The sequence below is a fragment of the Delphinapterus leucas genome, chromosome 15 (assembly GCF_059928025.1).
Source record: "Delphinapterus leucas isolate spDelLeu-1000000601 "Yukka" chromosome 15, BTC_Dleu_Yukka2, whole genome shotgun sequence".
NCBI classification, from domain to species: Eukaryota; Metazoa; Chordata; class Mammalia; order Artiodactyla; family Monodontidae; genus Delphinapterus; species Delphinapterus leucas.
This window is the reverse complement of record NC_143143.1, coordinates 12,864,708-12,885,205: the sequence shown is the minus strand read 5'-3', so window position 1 is coordinate 12,885,205 and position 20,498 is coordinate 12,864,708. Positions and strand designations below refer to the sequence as shown.

The window sequence follows — 20,498 nt, the reverse complement described above, 5'->3', positions numbered from 1 at the left end:
TGCGGATTACCCAGGGTAGGGAGCGTGTCCCTTGCTGATCATCAGTGAACGGCACTTTTCTCTCCTGATTGCAGGGAAGAGCTGGAGGACAGCAGTAGCAGAAAACATGGTGAGGTGCTGGGCGTCCCGGACGGTGCTCAAACGCTGACCCTCACGGTTTGGGTGCCCAGGATGGCTGACATTCTGATCAGAGGCAATGCTGACAGGCCCGACCAGCCCTCCTGCTGGGTTGAAGGCTGTCCTTCAACCAGGGTTGAAGGACGTGGGTCACTGGAGGGCCTTCAGAAAAGCCTAGATGTGCCTCAATGAGTGGCTCTGGGTCCACTGACCCCTGAACAGGTGACGTGTGGAAACTTTAGAACACTGATGGCCAGTAGAGTTCTCTGTGATAATGAAAATGGTCCCTGTGTTGTCGGATACAGCAGCCACTAGCCACACGTGGCTATTAGGCTCCTGAAATGTACATCACTCAGCAACTGATGTTCAGATTTTATTTAATGTTAATTAATTTTAATTAATTTAAAGAGCCACACATGACTAGTGGCCACATACTGGACAGAGCAACCCTGAAGATCCATGTCTCAGAACTGAGCAGAGACCTCCCTGGCTTGCAAAGTTCCCTAACAGGCATTACTCACAACGTACCCTGGCCGTAGATGAACCCCAGTGATGCTCTTGAGGGCCTTATAGGATAAATCAGAATCCAAAGACTCCTCCCAGGCACTTGAATAAACTGGTCTGCTAAATGAAACCATTTAGTATTGACAAAACACATCTTGGAGAAGGTTTGCCAAACACAACAGTTGAGGTTTTGACAAACCTGGGGTTGGGCCATCCTGGTGTTGGGTAACTATGGGGCCCAAATGCTTCCCTAAGCCACTCCTAATTCCCATATAATCCATGGTCATAAAGCCCCGTCAAGCATACAAGCTCTCTTCCTAATTGTTGTGGCAGGAGGGCGTGCAGAGAGTTCATCCGAATGTGGTAATTAACTCCCACCTTAATGGGCTAGAATAAAACACATCTCTCTTTGCAACACTCGCGATTAAGATCTGACATGTCTGGATATCGCTTTGGCCTAACCCTAACTCTTGCAGTGGTAATAACATTCAGCCTTCCTAAGAGTATCAGTGGCCAATGATTCTGGTGAAGTTTGGCCGTTAGCTGACCTCAAGTCCACAAAGAAAAAGGCCAATGAAAGATGCATGAAAGCTGCCAACAGTTCTGGATCCATTTTTCCATATGTTGAAAGAGTACAACCGTTACATAAAATGTTTAGAAACACGAGTTAAGTTTTGTCATAATGCATTAAAGCTGATTTCAGGGGAAAAAAATTACAAACCTTTTTCTAGTCTCATGTATAATAACAAATACAACTTTGGATCACTGAAGAACATTCTTGGCAAGAGTGAACGAAAGGATTATGGAAGAGAAGCCTGGTGATTGAACTGGAGGGAGTTTCAATTCCAAGGAAGGCTGGAAGTTAGCAGGAGGGCAGCAGGACTGTGGGCCTGAGCTGTAGCCATGGGGATGACGGGGCCTATGGAAGGGGGCTTAACACCATGTTCTGCTCGGCAAGAATGTGCTACTTGACGAACACCCAGGGCATCAACCCAAACAAACCCAGGTCCCATGGCAGGACGGGGTGAGAATTCAGGAACAGAGGATTACAGCCACCACTTGGGGCACTGGGGGATGCAGGTCAAAGATGAACTTAAAAAGAGCTCCGACAGTCCACCTAAAAACTTGTATTCAAATGAACTTCACAAGGCTGCAGGGGACTGTTAGAGGTGATAGAAATTTTCTGTCTTGATTGTGATTTCATGAGTATGTACACCTGTCAGAACTCATTTAATATACTTTAAAATGAGAGAAAAAAAAAAGAGCTTGGAGAAAAGGGATTTCGTGAGAGACCACAGAAAAATGAAGTTGCCTGGACATCTCTGCTCCAAGGTGGGCCTGAGGAACTTGGTCTAAACATGTCTTTAAAAAGCCTACGCTCAGGGGCTTCCCTGGTGGAGCAGTGGCTAAGAATCTGCCTGCCAATGCAGGGGATATGGGTTTGATCCCTGGTCCAGGAGGATCCCACGTGCCGTGGAGCAACTAAGCCCGTGCGCCACAACTACTGAGCCTGCGCTCTAGAGCCCGCGAGTCACAAATACTAAGCCCGCGTGCCACAACTACTGAAGCCCGCGCACCTAGAGCTGTGCTCCGCAACAAGAGAAGCCACCGCAATGAGAAGCCCGCGCACCGCAACAAAGAGTAGCCCCCGCTCGCCGCAAGTAGAGGAAGCCTGTCCACAGCAATGAAGACCCAATGCAGCCAAAAATAATTAATTAAAAAAATATATATATATATTTTAAAAAAGGCTACGCTCAAGTCAGCCTCAGCATCATGCAACACTTAGCAAATGTCTGAGTCTGTCTGCCATGTCTGCCATGTTTGTGCCAGGCCTTCTACCTTAATCTTTGCTTTTGCTCTGATCCAATTCTGACATAAGCACCTGTCTAAACAGAACTGGGGCTAAACATTTTTGTCGGTCTGGGTTTCTCAGCCTAATATCCCTACGTGAGGAGCAGTCCCTTACCCACCACTCCTGAAAACCTAATCGGGCATGAGATGGGAAGCTTCAAAAAACTAATGTGTCTGTAATTTTGAGGAAGGAAAGGGCTGTACTTTGGGTTACACTTTGGGTTAATCCAGCGAAGCCTGCAATGAGGAGAAAATTGATGGGTATAATTTGGAAAGAACTGGGCTCAGCATTCAGAAGAGGAGTTAGAAACTGTGCGGGTGGCAAGACACCTCCTCCGTGATGTGGTCATTTTGCACGACCAGTCGCCTGAGACGGGGGAGAGAGGAGAACTCCCAGACGTCAGGCACCCAGGCACTGCAGACGCTGCCCTGTGGACAGGACGTCCTAAGCCTTCACCATTCCCCTCCCTGCCCCTTTGCCCAGTGCTGGAAGGGATGAATTGCAAAGAATAAAATCACAACAGAGAGGCCACGAAGCAGTGCTAGCAAGCAATGCGTGGGAGAACGGAGCCCAATGGAGTTCTTCTCCCTAAAGAAAAATTGAAGACAGATGCGCTATCAACTGGCTCCCAGAAGCCCTGCCTAGGGCCGAAATGGAATGAATGAAAACGGTGGAAAAGCCTAATGAAATCACAGCACATTGACCTGGGGGCGCGGAGGGTCAAGGTTCAGGACAATCAGAGGGAAGCAGCCAGGGGGCCCGCCCTGCAGGAGCCCAGGGCCTTGACCACAGAAGGTGCGCTCTCAGGCAATGGGCTCCCTGAGCAGGGAAGTCGGGGGTGAGGATGTGCTGTGTGAAAGGATGTCTCACCTTACAGAAGGGCTGTGAGCCCAGGTTCCTGGACCAGTAAGTGATGGGGTATTGTCAGGCTTTCAGCTTCATCTGCACTGATCTAAACAGTGTACATCTAGGGAATACAGGATTCCACCCCCCGGCAGTTCCATCTCCGTGCAGGTCCCCAGGAGTGTGTCTCTTCCACAAATTGAGGTGCGTCAGTGCCATGTGCTCAGAGAAGGGGAAAAGAGGAGACAAAGAGGGGCTCCGAGGCAGCCAGGCTCCTGCCCTCGGCCCCGGGCCCTCCCGTCTAAGGGAGCAGTGGATGGGGACCCCGCGGGGAGGTGGGCAGGGTGCCAGGTACCTCTCAGGGACAGTGCTGTGCAGAGGGCCTCTGCCACTGTCTTCAGTGCCACTGCTTCCTTCCAGCTCTGCAGCTGGGATGCAACTACCCCACAGGGCTAATGGACCCTGGGGGGGAGCCCACGTCTGAGGAAGCACAGGAGGCTCCTCCCTGAGCGACCGAGTCAGAGAAAGAGGGGAGGGGAGAAAGCGATAAAATAGGTGAGTTCTGAAACACAGACACAGGCGAACTCCCTCTTCTGCTTGCCAGAGGTCAGAGCCTCCAAACAGGCTGCCCCCTCGCCAACTGCCCTGCTGCCTCTGCTCAGATGCTCATTATTCCTAAGGGTCGAACGGCAGCCAGGACAATGACCTCTTAAAAACAAAATGCCAGGGTTACACATTATTATTTTTTTTCCCCTCCTGGCTTTTCCTTTTTTTTTTTTTTTTTTTTTTTACCTTGACCAGCACTTCTAATTATTTTAGAGGGAAGAAGGAAGCTAGGAAATCAAAAGATCTGGTTCAAAACACAGCTCTCTCTTCCTCCTGGGGTGAGCTTGTCTCCTGTGAGATAATAAGCGTGAAGTGGATGCCAGGCTGCATGCACTCCCCAGACAATGGCCGGGGACAAAAAGGCAGCCGACAGCACACGGGAGGCTGGCAACGTGCCGTTGGCGAAGGGTTAAAGCCCGCAGCATCCTCAGGCGCCCTGTCTGCCTTTCCAGAAAAAACACAAAGCTCAGTGGGGCAGGGAGGAAACTCCCACAGGGTCCCTATTAAAACAGATCAAGTCACACATGTCGATATCCCCATTTCATAGATGCTATAATTTGTTTGACAGGAGTGAATCCCGCTGATCCAAGTCAGAGCAAGGGAAAAAAAAAAAAAAAAAAGTCCGCTAGAAAGGAAGACCCGTAGAGAGCCTGGTGTTTTCTGTATCTGGCCTTTAGAAGAAAGCCTCGGGTCCAGCTGATCGGCAGTGCTTTGAAAACAAGGTGTGTCCCAAGTAGAAGAAGACTGTCCTTAGGTACATACACACGGTGTGTACGTACACACACACACACACACACACGGCGCATTGTTCTGATCTGTGAGATGTTACAAAAGGTACAAGAAAGCCTTTTCCGCTCCCAGCGGAGAACAGGATCAAACCCCGCTCTCCCTCCGGTGATCCTGATAAAGGCAGTGATGCTGTTCTAACAAAATGCAGCGCTGCGCTTACAGCGCCTTCCTTCCACTCTTGTTCTTCTGTGTTTTTCTTTTTTTTTTTCTTGCTCTCTCTCTCCCTGTCTCTGCCCCTTGCCAAAGGCATTAAAAATAGATGAGAACCACTCCAGTGAGCATGGGGGGATACTAATCCACCGGCCCTGCTTTGCTGGGAAAGCAGGTTTTGAACAAGGCCCCTGGCACAGATGAGATGAGTTTAGTGATCGCAGTTTAATTCTTAATAGGGCACAGTGTGCTCTGCGGATATGAAACAGACAATATGGGGGAAATAAGCCTTTTTGGAATTGGTTTCTCCTCTTGGTTAATGAGGGTCAGAGGAGATTGAAGGAACAAACCGAGACACTCGGTACAACCCGGGAGGCTGACCCCTCCAGGGAGACGCTGCTGGAGCCGGGCCAGGGCCACCTCTGCGATCCCTCAGGGCCGCTGCAATAGCGGAAGGTTGGAAAGGAAGTTAGGAGCTGAGAGGGTCCTCTGAGACCTGCCAGGCCTTCTCCCTTTACAGCCCGCCCCTCCCCCGCCCCCCCGGAGGCAAGATGGTTTGTCCAGAGAGGTAGCAAAACCCAGGGCAACCGCCTGGCTTCTCCTGAGGTCCCCCGGGCCCAGTCCGGGTCACCGCTAGACTAAGTTAATGCCTTGTTCTCTCAACCAGTAAGGATGCAACTGTAACTGGTAATGAGCATGTTGGCAGGTGTTAAAGGGCTGCTCGCAGAGGGAAGAAAGGATGCAAAGTCATTTATCTCAGGGCTTCTTTTGAAGGTTCTTCACAACTCTTAGGCGGAGTTATTTTGGCTTTCAGTTTGTTTTGCCATTTTCCAAGTTAAGTGCTAGAGGGAATACATTTTCTGGAGATCCGAAGCAGAAAGACAAGCATTTTAAATGGAGATACTGGGCACAAGTAGCTGCTTTTACTGAGGAAAATCGTCTGTGTTACGTGTAACGGTTAAATTTCCTCTGCAGGTAGGTGTGGACACAGGAGAAAGGAAAGAACAGGACATCAATTTTGGCAAAAGTAGATTTCATAACGAGAGAGATGGAAGCAGAAGTTGGCAAGGATGCTCCTGCTTTGCAGATTAAAAAAAAAAAAAAGGATAACAGGGACTCTTCTTTTCCTGGAATGCAGATGTGATGCCAGGAGTTGCAACAGCCAGAGTGAGGCTATGAGGGAAAGGCCGAGAAAGTCTTGAAGGTGTTGGTCCTTACTGCTGAGCCATGGAACCAATGACAGCATCAGCCTATCTGTGGCTTTTTCACAAACAGGTGAGAAAAATAAATCCTTAATTATTTCAGATGCTGCTAGTCAAACTGGCTATCACGTGCAGCTGAATGCACTCCCAAGCAATACAAAGGCCAGGACTACTGGCTGGATCCTTTCTCCCCCCTCTTCACCTCTGGTCTCTAAGGAGGAAGTATCCTCCTGCTAATAAAAATTCTCCTCTGTCCTTAACCCTGTCCCTTAAGACCTCCTCAAGGGACCTTGTTCCATCAATAATCTCCTATTCCCTCTCCAATACTTCCTACTGCTCAACCTAAGGACACACTTAAGTTTCTCCAATCTCAAAAACAAATTCACTTACACCCTATCCTGAGGAAAATATCTTTGGATTCGGAAAGCATGTTTACTTCAAGACCTGCAATTTTAACCTTGACCACTTACTCGTTCACTTTTTCACGGGGGCAAATCAGTGTGCAGGGCACCATATCAGACACTGGGGACTTGATGGGACGCAAAAGCAGACATGACCCTACCCTTGTGGAGCTTCGAGTCATCAGATCATCCCACCATAAATGCGAGATTAGAGCTGCAGTCCCCTATACCTCCACTTAGCCCACATGGTGCCCAGGGGCAGCCACGCCAGCCCCATCAGCTATTAGAGCCAAATGGTGCCTCACTGATCAGTCATGGGTAAGAGCATGATCTTCAGGCCAGTACCTGGGTTCAGTCCCTGGGTCCTCCATGTGGTAGCTACGTGATGCTGAGAAGGCTCTGAGCCCAGGGTCCTCAGCTGCCTGGGGCTGAGGCTACTACCTCCAACCCTGCACTGTCTTCTGATGAGCTAAGACACCGTGTCAAGTGTTCAGCACAGCATCCAGCACACAGAACGTGCCTGCTGAAGGTTAGCCATGATCACTACTGTTGTTTGCATCACTTCTCAGTGGACTCACAGGAACAGAATAGGGAAAAGTCTGAAGAAAATGCACAGAAACCATTTCATTCACGTCTTTTTTTCCTTTTCTTTCTGGAGAAATCCCTCCATTGGATACCGTCTGGTCAAATAGAACTTTAAGAACGGAACACACTGCCTTTTGGCCTTGTCCCCAATCTCTTATCAGGACAGCCGTACACTTGGTTAAAACAGCCTAGCTGACCTCTGCCTATGCCAACTGGGGGGCACACACGTTAGTGTCTGGACAGCTCCTAAGTCAAACAGATGCTTTTCACATGTTCCTCCTAAAAGAGCCACAAACCTTGCAGGGTGTATTTCCTGTAGGCTGGGCAGGAAAATCCTAAGGAGTCCTAAGCCATATCTAGAGTTTCTAGAGAAAACTCTAGAGTCTTTGTGCACTGCTGTGAGCAGGGCAGTGACTGAAGGAGCTGCTTCCCCAAGGGGGCCCTCAGGACGCTGCTCTCTTGCTGTAGGATTCTGGTTCAGGTGAGGGAATTCTGACTTCAAGCAGAGTTAGATCTAGCAATGAATGTGCTGGGAAGGTGTGCTTGGGTAGGAAACCCAACAAGTCTGAGATCCAAAGAGGTTACTGCACGTTGATTTCTTTCCCTCCAGGTATTTATTTTCTAACACGTATGTATACATCCAAGATCCCCATGTCTCCCTACTCCATGCTCCCTGCTCATCCCTGCCATCCACCACCCACCCCATCATCCAAGGCAGACATACAACTTTCCAGCTAGAGGGGACTGAACTCAAAGGACACTTCCTTGTGTCACCCGACCTAGAGCCTGGGAAAACAGACAAGGGGAAATGGTTCAGTATGAATCCCCAGTGTAGCCAGCCAGCCAGTGGTTCCTTATCCAGCACTCATGTGTTTTATTTCTAGAGAGCCACATGGGCGGCCTGGAAATGCCCAGGCAGATGAGCTGCCATGTCTGAGCTGTGAGTTCAGCCAGTGTCCAGTCTGGAAGGCAGTGCACAATGCATGTGATCCAGTGCTGGGTGGCCTGGGGTGCCGATGTGGGCCGGCCCCGCAGCCGGCTGGCCTCTGGGCCCCAGCCAGGTCGTCAGGCTGCCAGGGGAAGTGAGTGTGCTCAGCACAAGAGTGCCAGCTGGCTGGGCTTTCTCCCCAGGGGGGAGGCTGTTAAGCACAGATTACCAGGGACTTTGTTCAGTTCTGCTGCCGGCTCCCCGAGGAGAGGAACATCACAGCCAGTGTCGGTGCTAATAGGGCCTGATGCGCCAGAGCCAGGCTAAGAAGGCCAGCGCCAGGGGGGCGCACAGCAGAGAGGAGGACAAAGGCCATACCTTCGAAGCCAACGGCTGGCTCGGAACCTGACAAGGCAGCGCTCTCTGTAGCCCGGTCCAATCCTTGCCTGGCGCCTGGGGGAGAGTTTCAGCCTGTCCCTACTCTCCGCTGTCCACACCAAAAAGAAGCCCCTACGCCTCCACTGAGCCCCACCACGGGGGCCCCTGGAGTCCAATAATGACAGAAGAGAAAGTCAAACTTTCCTCTGCTTCATTTCAAGGGCCTGTGACTGTGAAGTGACATGAGCCGCCACTGCTACGGAGTTGTCATGGAGACCGTGGCGTGGTGGCAGAACTGATGCTGGCCTCCACTTTCACGAACAAAAAAACAGAAAACAGTGATTTAAATTTTTATGTATAAGACCAGTTCATTAGACTGAGAAATTAAATTGACAATTTCTTATTTCTTTCTCCCACAGGGATTTCTGAGGAGCGCCGTAGACTAGCTTCTGCACAGGTTTGGTGGGATTTCGGCAGTAAATCGTCAACTGGCCAGGGCGGGTGTGCAGGCCTCTCCGGCCAGTTGCGTCCCTGACCCAAAACTGGTTTATTTCGATCACCAAAGGTGGCCCCTTGCCTAGTTTCACGACCACAGTCCCATTTCCCGTATTCAGCCCGCCACCCGCCATCCCAGCCGTCGTTGTAGGTATAACGTCGCTCATTCGGAGCCTGGGCAAAAAGCCTTTGAGGAATTTTTGTCACCTGTCGGTGCCATTTGGACACCAACCTAAAACCAGCACGTCCCTGGATGTGAATGCACACTTATGGAACCACAGGCGGGTGCCCAACCAAGGCCAGTTTTCCTACAAGGGTGATGAAGCAGCCGCGTTGCCCGGACAGGACCACTCCTCGACATCAACCTCTCTTCTTGCACATATGGATCTCTGCTTTGTTCCCTCCCTTCCCTTCCCCTCCTGTTTGGGGGTCTGCTGGTGCCCACCCTTCTGTGATTGACACCCAGGCATCTCCATCCTCTGGGCTCAGCAAAGAGTCCCTCCCTGCTGTCCCCTCCTCTCCATCCCTGGGGTCACCACTGTCACAATGGGACTTATGGAGGCAAACCACCCTCGGCAGCCCTCCCCTCTGCTCTCCCGTGGCCCGCCTCTGAAGTCCCCAGCCTGGGAGGAGGGAGACTTAATGAGTTCTCACCAGGGTCCATCTCTAACAAAACACACCTAACACAATACCCTCCTCAACTCCTTTCATAATATGTAGGCAAGCTGTCATCAGAATCTACTGCGACACTCCCTAAAATCTAATATAACTTGCAAAAGAGCATTCTATATTCTTGGTGGAAATGTCTCTACAGCCTTGATTTCAGCGGTTCAATCTGGAAAGGGATGACGCACACTTAAGGCAGAAGAAAAAAATACACGCACGCACATATACATACATACATACATACATATGAATATATATGCCTCTCCAACCTCTTTTCCTCTTGCTATTCTGGGGCTTGTCTTTAATGAGCAGCTCCAAATGACAGCTTTAATCACTGCCTCTGGCCACTGAAAGAGGCCGCTAATGATAGGAAAGAACATAGGGCCATTTGCATCAATCAGCTCCAGTCTAAATCACTCTTTATGATAATGCACCCAAGCGAAGAAGAAAGTCTCTGATGTCGCCTGCATGATGATGTACCACTGCGCTGTCTCCCCAGCTCAGACCTCCACATAAATCTCTTAAAGAGGCATGCACCCCACCCAGGACTGCCTAACACGGCCCTCATTTTCTACACCATTAATGATCCACCACCAGGGCAGAGTCATGAGGGGCTAAGCAATCTGTTCCTTTAGTTCTTAGTCTTGGGGATATACCCCCTGTTAAAAAATAAAATAAAATAAAACAAAAATATATACATATATATATATATATATACACACACACACACAAATATATACATATATATATACACACACACAAATATATACATATACATATATATATATATATGTATAAAACAAGATAGGGGAGAAGAAATAAATCCTGACCTGCTTAGAAGGGATTTATTTATGACACCATTTCATTTTGTTTGTTTTTTTAACCTCTCAAACAAAAATGAAGGTGGGTACATTGCCAAACTTGATTATTTCCTAGTCCTTAAAATGGAAGGCCATGTTGTGTGATGACAAGAACAACCAGTAGGGAACTCTGTGGTCTGGGTTCCAGCCTGGGCTGCCCGGGCCCATGTGACCTTGGAAAGGTCTTGTTAGATTTCCTGGGCCTGAGTTTCCCCAACTTAAAGGGCAAGACCAGATCACCTCCACAAGTCACATCCAATGGTGAAAATGCTCTGACTCGAAGACTGTTATAAGAGCTGATTTCTATGTCTAGAATCCCATTTTGCTGGGGAAAAGGCTGACTGTGCCTCTTCCTGGACCACGGGCCTGAGCAACCACCGCTCCAGACGTCAGAGGCAGCGAGCGGCTCTCTTTACAGGGGCACCTTGGAGATGCTGTCCAATATTTTGTAACAACTAAAAAAAAGATGATTAAACAACTGCATAGTCGACTCTGACGCTGAGATGTTTCTAACTCTGTGTAGAATTAAGAAGCCTGGGGTGCTTTTCCCATTCCCCCCAAACTACAAACGTCAGCATCTAATAACCTGGGGTCACTTGTCCCCCTCGTAACAGTCAGGAACAGACATCTTCTGCTACTTTAAGCATAACCACCATTACATACATATGTATATATATACTTACACACATACCCCAGAGAGTTTCCAATTTATTATCTGTATATTTTGGGAAACGCTGAAAGAAAGCCCATTTGTAAGGGTCCCTTTGTAGAAAATACTACTGCTTTAATGAATGTGACTCTCAGGACATCACAGAAGTCACTATACAAGTATGGTTTGGCTGCCCACATGACAAACTAATAAGTAATTATTTTATTATGCACAAGGCTGTGAGTGGCATTTTGGTAAATGCTGGTTAGAGCACATTCTAGCCAATGAGTATGAGATTTTTATTCCTCTGTCCTTCTAGTACCTTTCCACACTCCAGCTAAACACAGACAGTTATCCATTGTGACTGTGTAACTGTAACAAAAAGACTGGCTATAAGAAATGACTTCCAAATGTTAGAAACTTAGGATGGGCAATGAGAGCTCCTTTTAAAGCCATTTCCCTGCTGGGTCGGTAAGGATTACCTTTGGCTACAAGTGACAGACAACGTAAAATAAGTGGTTTAAACAAGAGTTCTCTCTCTCAAAGTCAAAGGCCCACGGTAGGCAGACTAGGGCTGGAATGGCACTCCATAATACCAGGGGCATCGGGTCTTCCTACATACACTGATGTTTCTGCCTTTATTGCCTTCCATTCCCAAAACCACGTCATGGCCCATGACGATGGCTGCGGCTCCAACCGTTATGTCCACATTCCAGATGGGCATGCTCCTAGCCCTTTAAGGACACTCTCTACAAGCAGCGCTTCACTAATTCATTAATACCAGAACTTAATTAGCCAGAACTTAGTTCTAGGGCAGCACCTTGCTGCAAGGGAGGCCATGAAGGGTAGTCTTTATTCTATTTAGTTGGCCTATTTGTCCAATTAAAAATCAATAGTTTTATTAAGGAGGAGGAAGGGGAGAATGCATATTAGAAGGCAACGAGCATCCTTTGGCACACTTACTTTTCCACTAAGCAATGTACCAGGGAACTGTCTAGTTATCATGGGGACCCACACCAGAGTTCCCCAAGCCCACACACAACCTGTGGTGTGGAGCAGGGATGCTCTAAGATACTTCTTCCTTTCCTCAGGGTATCCCATCTGGGGCTGCTTTTTTTTTTTTTTTTTGCAGTACGCGGGCCTCTCACTGTTGTGGCCTCTCCTGTTGCGGAGCACAGGCTCCGGACACACAGGCTCAGCGGCCATGGCTCACGGGCCAGCCGCACCGCGGCATGTGGGATCTTCCCGGACCAGGGCACGAACCTGTGTCCCCTGCATCGGCAGGCGGACTCTCAACCACTGCGTCACCAGGGAAGCCCCTGGGGCTGCTTCTTGATGACCTTTAATTTTCACAAGTGGGGTGTCCTCTCTGAAAGAGTTATTCCAGTAAGGAACTAGAAAATGAAGTGTGTTCTTCTCGAAAAGACAGCATAGACTCAGAGAATCATTTCCACACTATGGGAAGCAGCATTTTAAAACCTCCCAGATAAAATAACAGGACACTAGCTTTTGTCTGTCAAATTGTCACAGAATAACTAACAAAACAGAAAGAGCTCAGAGTTGGCAAGGGTTTGATGAGCTAGGCATCCTCGAAAGCTATGCTGGGGACACAGGTGTGCTTACTCAAGTCTTCAGGGAAAGTCATGTTATGTAACTATTTGTAAAAATAAGGGTTTTTCTATATAGAGAAAGGATAAACAACAAGGTCCTACTGTGCAGCCCAGAGAACTATATTCTATATCCTATGATAAACCATAATGAAAAGAATTATTTTAAAAAAGAATGTATAAAAAAGGTTTTTCATTTCTTAGCATAACACACTGACCATCAACATTTCACGTGTGGAGTTTCTTCCTGGAAGTGATTAGCTAACTTTAAGTGAACACAGACAGCAGGAGGCCTCCTACAAATTTATTTCTATAATGCATAAGCAACTCTCCTTTAGATATTTCCTCCCCCCCGCCAAATATAAATATCTGGTGAAGGACTTAACAGATCTTGTAAAAGAACAATTGTATACATCTTCACATAAGCTTGACACCATATGTCAAGTTCACCTCCGTCTCGCTGGTGGGGTAGTATGCCACTGCTGCATCCAGACTGCAGTCGAGGCCCAGAGGAGACGGCCTGGGAACTGCACAGCACCAAGGAAGCCTGGTAATTGTGCTCGTGGGTGACAATCATCCAACATTCACCATTTCCAGGGCTTCATCTCCCACAGTGCCCCAGATTCTTCCTTTCACATCATGTCTACCTTGATCTGTCCTGCGTCTTGTCTAGACTTGGCTTTTCCAGCACCTGGCAGCTCACTGTGTTCTACCTCCCTGCTCCAAATCCTCCATACCAGACAACTCCACCAGGTTTGTTTCCTCCAAAGGCTTTCTGTCAATGGATTGTGCCCAGAGGACTCAACTGATCACACATGCCAACCCAGAGAAATACATATTTTTAAAAGACAGCATGCCCGACAGCACTGAAGATTCAATGACTACACTCCTGGTCTTCTGGCAGGTGGCAAATACCATGCAGCTCCTAAGGGACTCTAATCCCAGGAACCCCCTCTGCCTCCCAGCAGAGGGCTGAGGGCGGCACTTCCTTGCTTTAAGAAGGTTTCCCTGGTGGTGCAGTGGTTAAGAATCCGCCTGCCAATGCAGGGGACACGGGTTCGAACCCTGGTCCTGGAAGATCCCACATGCCACGGAGCAACTAAGCCCGTGCGCCACAACTACTGAGCCTGCGCTCTAGAGCCCGCGAGCCACAACTACTGAAGCCCGTGCGCCTAGAGCCCGTGCTCCCAATAAGGGAAGCCACCGCAATGAGAAGCCTGCACACCACAATGAAGAGAAAGCCCGCGTGCAGCAACGAAGACCCAATGCAGCCAAAAATAAAATAAAATAAAATTAATTAATTAAGAAAAAAAAAAGGAGGCCAACGACAGATGGGCCCCTACACCTCACCAAGAATGACAAGTATACATGCATCAATATGAGGATCCATCAATGACAAACCGCCCAACAAAGATTATGAAAGTAGCTGAAGATTCCAAAAAGCTTATGTACCTTGCGCTAAGTCACAGAAGCTTCGTGAGGGTAGAGACGGGGTCTATTTTCTTCACCAGGCCCTAACACGCTGCCTGCACGTAGAAGGCGCTCAGTAAAGGTTTGCTGACTGAATGCATGAATGAAACTTCAAAGCTAAGAACCAAGTATGTCACAAACATGATTACTCACAGGCTACAAAAATTATTTTTCTTTTAAGAATCAGAGGGCTTCCCTGGTGGCGCAGTGGTTGGGAGTCCGCCTGCCGATGCAGGGGACGTGGGTTCGTGCCCCGGTCCGGGAGGATCCCACATGCCGCGGAGCGGCTGGGCCCGCGAGCCATGGCCGCTGAGCCTGCGCTCCGCAGCGGGAGAGGCCACAACAGTGAGAGGCCCGCGTACCGCAAAAAAAAAAAAAAAAAAAAAAGAAGGTAAGTGATACATGTCATTCTGTGGGGGACACACCATCTAAAATGACCCTAAGAGGTTCAACCAATAATTACATACTTATTGGTTTGTAAGGGTTTCGGTGAGTTCTAGGAAACACACCTTCACCATCTAACAGTAACTTCCTAACGTGGGGCAGGTACGTTTGAAACCACTGTGCCAGGAGGCCCAGTTTCAAACCTGGACAAAATAACCTGGCCAAGCTTTCATGTCATCATATAGGCCTGTCCCGCAGGGTTTTTGTGCTAAAGCACCTGCCTACTAGTCCTCGATAAATATTAAATATTACTATCTCTGCTTCAGAGGCACAGGGGCAGGGCTCAGTACCATTAAGTGCATATTTCTTCATTAAGAGAAGAAAGCAGCCATTTAACTATTGGCAAAATCATCTCCCTACAATAAAATGTTTTATGTCTTGCTCCTTCCTTTTTCTTTTATTGGCAGGAGAACTCACATTTGCAGGTTCCTCCTAGAGGCCCAGGGCCTTATCTGCGTCTTATCTGGAAGGCGCTGGTAGAGATTACTGAATAATTTTTCACAATGACAGTGGTTTCGTTCTCTGATGCACCTGCCCCCAAACCAATGACTTAGCATCTCTAAGACCGGGGAAGAGGGTGCCGGAGAGCACGTCACAGGGGCCAAGCACCCAAGCCCAGAGATGCTGCACGAGCGTTCACTGGGGCCGTTTTCTAGACTGAAGCATTTCCCCTGGTGTGTGAATTGGCTGACCAGCCTCTTCAAAGGTGTGGCCCTGTCCAGAGCTTAATCAATCAGGATAACCAACCAAAGGTGACTGGGTGTGTGGCACATAGACACTGGGAAGAATACAGGTGAAGACATTTTCATACAGGTGAAGACATTTTCACTGCAAAACTCTTATAGTTTTATATTAAGGAATTTGCAGATCTCATCTCTCCTGCCTGCTTGGCATCAAAAAAAAAAAGGAAAGAAAATGGGAAAATGGGGTGAAATGCCACTTTTGCCCATCCTTCTACTCTAATCCGTGTCTATGATCCCAAAGAGCTTTTACACTTTCTGTTCTTCAAAGACAAAAGTAACAGAAAAGTGTGTAGAAATATTCTATACAGATATAACTAGCTTTAAAGAAATAAGTATGTAAAATTTCTGATTGACAGATGAGTGCTTAGAGGTAGAATAATAGGTTTCATGACACAGGTCTTTGCTTTATCAGAGGATTCGCTTTTTCTGAGCACACATCCTTTGTGAATTTAAACTAGGGCACAGACGACTCAAACCTCCATGTCATGTGACTTTTTGTGGATACATCCTTTTCTAAAACAAGGCACATTTGATATCGTATATTAACGCATATATGCGGGATCTAGAAAAATGGTACAGATGAACCGGTTCGCAAGGCAGAAATAGAGACACAGATGTAGAGAAAAAACATATGGACACCAAGGGCGGAAAGCCGGGCGGGGGATGAATTGGGAGATCGGGATTGACATATATACACGAATATGTATAAAATAGATAACGAATAAGAACCTGCTGTATTAAAAAAATAAAATTCAAAAAAAAAATAAAACAAGGCACATTGAGAGGGCTCAACTGGGGACAAAGGACAAAGTTGTGATGCCACGTGTGGGCTACCCAGTACACAAACATCCTGACCCACACTGAACTCCCAGTGCCAGGGTTCTTTGTTGACTGAGTTCAAGAAGCAGTGACTCTAATTACTACCCAGCCACCAAAGGGCTCCTGGGAAAAACTGAGAACTGAAGTGCATTCAGGAAATATCCTAATGCTTTAGCCTCTCTGCATACTTTTGAAACACCTTCTTCCATGAGACCAAGGGTGACCTCCAGAGTGTTTGTAACATATTACTACACACACACGGTGCCAACACTAAACAAACACGAATGCGTGGTGTCCTGACACCCTGATCCTCCTGGGAGAGGATCCACTTGTAGAACAAGAAGCAAAACATCCCATCGTTAATCCTTAGCGAGCTGCAAAGTAAAGCTTTCAGGTAAGAACATTGGGCTAGGCGTCCGATGGACCAGGGGTCAAGTCCTGGTCACGCCATCATCTAATCTGTGACACTAACCAAGTCATGACTTAGAGCTTGGGTTTCCTCCCCTGCAAGTCTGAGCGGGCACTCTGTAAGTTAGATGGCCTGGCACAAGTGTAACGCCGCTGGGCTTGTCATCATAGTTGCAGAGGCCCTTGCGTGACCAAGGTTTTGCTTTAAGCGCCTCTGCTCTGAAATCCTCTTGCTCCAATATTCCATATTCAAGCTATAGTGCAAGGGTAAAGAGAGACTGCTTGGAAGCCCTGAGGACTCGCCTTGTAGTCTCAGGTGCCCTGAGAAAGGCACCTGCTCTGGGGGGTTGGGAGCCACCTGGCACTGCCACCACGGGATCTGCTAATGCGGAAATAGAGGCTATTCAGGGACACCTGCAAACTTTTTAACTACCTGTGACCTAGAGTGAATCGCACTCTCCAGCACTCACAGAGCATCATAAACACCTTCACAACCACTGATAAACAGTGGGGGCAAGTGCTCTTTCTCCAGGTGAGGAAACAGAAGAATCAGGGCCAGGAGGGAGCACACTCTTGAAAGAAATCCCGGGCTTCTTCCTTTTTGAAAGAGGTGACAAGCTGTTTACTTTTTATTTATTTATTTAGGCCATGTCACAGCAGGTGGGACCTTAGTTCCCCGATCAGGGATCGAACCCATGTCCTCTGCAGTGGAAGCACGGAGTCCTAACCATTGGACCACCAGGGAATTCCCAGAAATCCCGGGCTTCTGAGTTCCCCTCTTACAGGGATGGGTAACCCATAAAACAAGAGTGTGTAGGGAAGGCCCACTGAGGACTTCCTTTCTCCTCTCTGCTTTCCTTGTCCTCTCAACACTTCCTGTCTTCTAAGCAGCCTCTGACCTCCACAAAACCTTTCCACAACCCTAACTCACGCTATCCCAGCCACCCATGCAACGTCCTTCTGTAACACGAATTGTAAAACAATGTGAATCTCTTTAGGTAGGCCCTTGACAGTGGGCTCTCTTGTCCTCTTCTTTCACTGTCCCATGCCTACTGGGAACTTTCCCCTGGTTAAAGGCCACGTCCTAGGCTTCCTTTCATAAATCCTACAGCAACTGCCCAGGTCTAGATGCACAGCAGACATCCTGAGGGATTCCTCAAGGACTAAAAGTCTCTCCTACAAAGGATCTGGATAGAAATATCTCCAAAGCAGATATAAACAGAGCCAACATGCACATGAAAAAGATGCTCAACATCATGAATCATTAGGAAACGCAAATTAAAACCACCATGAGATACCCCTTCACACCCACTAGGAAGGCCATAATAAAAAGACAGACAATAACAAATGTTGGAGAGGTTATGGAGAAATTGGGACTCTGATGGTGGTAATGCAAAGTGGTCAAGCCGCTTTGGAAAACAGACAGGAAGTTCCTCAAAAAGTTAAACATAGATTTACCATAACAACCCAGCAATTCTACTCCTAGGTATTTGTTGATACTAAAGAGAATTGAAAAATACGTCCACACAAAAACCTGTACCTGAATGTTCATAGTAGCGTTACTCATAAGAGCCAAAAAAAAAAACGGAGACAGTACAAATGTTTGTCAACTGATAAATAAAATGTGGTATATCCATACAATGCAACGTCATTTATCTATTTAAGAAGACGAAGTACTGATTCATGCTACAACATGAACAGGCCTCGAAAACGTTATGCTAAGTGAAAGAAAACAGACACAAAAGGTCACATGTTGCATGTCTCCATTTCTATGAAATGTCCAGAACAGGCACTTCCACAGAGACAGAAAATAGATTAGTGGCTCCCAGACTTGGGAGAGGGGTGTGGAGAGCCGGTGCTAATGGGTAGGGGGTTTCAATTTGGGGTTATGAGACTGTTCTGGAATTAGAGGTGATGGTCGCACAACCTTTTGAATACACCAGAAATTACTGACCTGAACACTTTGAAATTGGGGAATTTTATTATTGAGATAGAATGTGAATCTTCTCTCACTAGAGCTGTTACTAAAAAACAAAACAAACCAAAACAGGCTGCCTTAGAAGGGTGGTTCTCAAACTTGAGCGTGCAGCTGTGCCCGGAGGACTGGCTTAAGCACAGGTTGCTGGGTGCCACCGCTACAGCTTCCGCTCCCACAGGCCCGGGGTGGGGCTCCGGAATCTGCGTCTCTAACCCAACCCCCCGTGCTGAAGGTCCTGGTGGTCTGAGAACCCCCAGCCTAGAGCAGTGCTTCTCCCAACTCCAGTGTGCGTGGTGGGCACTGTCCGATGAAGGACTTGCTGCCCAGCTGCCAGCAGGGCGTATAAAGGCCGGGCCACCGCTGCCCGACATGGGACAAATCTGAAGGCCGATCCGGCTCCGGAGCCTCCCATGTGGTCAGGGAAGCCTGACCCTGGGCCTAAACCACAGCTCAACCTCTCCCTCCACCCACCATTCCTGCCCTGCTGCGTCCCTCCACCGGTGCTAATCCTTAGGGCACTCCTGCGTAAATATCCTGCCTGTTAAACGCCAGACTGCGTCACGGGAGAAGCCAACCTGTCAAAACGCCTACAGATCACCTGGGGATCTTGTTAACATGCAGATTCTGATCTGAAAAATCAGGGGGCAGATGTGAGGCTCAGCATTTCTGACAAGCTCCCTAGGAGATGCCAATGCCAGGGCCTACATGACCTCAGAGCACTCTCCTGATGCCACGACGGGGCGACTATGAGCCGGCAGGTCGGGTGTTACATGGAAAAGCACGTGTCCCTTTAGAGGTAACAAAAGGACACCGACATTACCCTGCCCTTCAGATCCAGGCCAAGGAACCGCGTTACAGGTGAGTGTGTTTCAACAATGCCTTTCAGGTACTTCCAGTAGCTAATCCCCTTGGACCGGGGCCCAGACCCACAGGAGTGTTACATTCTTCTATGCGCTATTGTTATACTATGGCCGCGAGGCATCACTTGGGCAGAGGCTGGTAAACTGCATTGTGCAACCAGCAGACAAGTGGTGACTGATACCCACGACATGGCCTATCCAGGGGACCCAAGACTGAGTGGGAAGGAGGATGAAAAACGTGCGGAGACAGGGCTTGTGACTGCCATCTTTCCCAGTGCTCCTGCCCTCAGACTAACAATGGATTCTAAGAGCCTACAGGCCAGTCTGTGTCTTGTTCCTAAGTTGGATCATTTCATTAAGAGTTTGGAATCTGCTCCTGGCTTGCCGGGAGCTTCATAACCTATCTCTCAGTTTTTCTATCAGTTCAGGCTGATTTTAGATAAATGTAGAGGTGACAGATTATAAAAAGAAGAAAGGGAATTTGGAACCAAATCTTAACGATGTTACCATGGAAGGAAACTTTCAATGCACCCAACACCCACTAGTCAGAACGAGAATGCCGAGGTTGGCTAAGCCAAGGCAGCATTTCGGAGAGAAGGGCCATCCTTGACTCTCTTCCTTACATCATGGAGCTTTTTTAACAGTTAAACAGGCAGGTGTGTGAAGGAACTGTGAGAGCTTAGGAAAAAAAGGGACATTAGGAAGTTGTGATCTTTAGTAACAACCCCTTATGAAAAGTTAGGAAACATGGCAGTATGTCATCCTTGAATGTTACAAGTCTCAAATTTCCATCCGTGTTGTGTGTTCAAGAATCTGTCTGTTGTACAGGAGTGTGCTGTGTCTTGGGGTAGGACATAAGAAAGGAGCAGCAAGCCAATAAAATAAGCCTGCATGCAGAGGCCATGGTTCTGGCAGAACAGGTGCAGGTATTTTTGACAGTTTTGTTAAGACTTTCATGGCAGTAATGACAAAACAGGGCTGGGGGACAGAGGAAAAACCGGAGGAGACAAGTCCTTAAAATTCTGGACAGTAACACCAGTACAGCCTCGTGTCACTTCCCCACTCTGTCCCCAGGCACCTACAGCGCACCCTGGAAGGCCTGAGGTCAGGAGACACACACAGCAAACATCCATCCAACCCCGCT

The 20,498-nt window shown here is 48.1% G+C and overlaps 1 protein-coding gene across 5 annotated transcripts in view; it reads right to left on the bottom strand.

The window, feature by feature from the left end:
- The window catches only part of AUTS2 (activator of transcription and developmental regulator AUTS2), a 1,116,140-nt gene that overhangs the window by 154,938 nt on the left and 940,704 nt on the right, over positions 1-20,498 (bottom strand). The window lies entirely within an intron of this gene.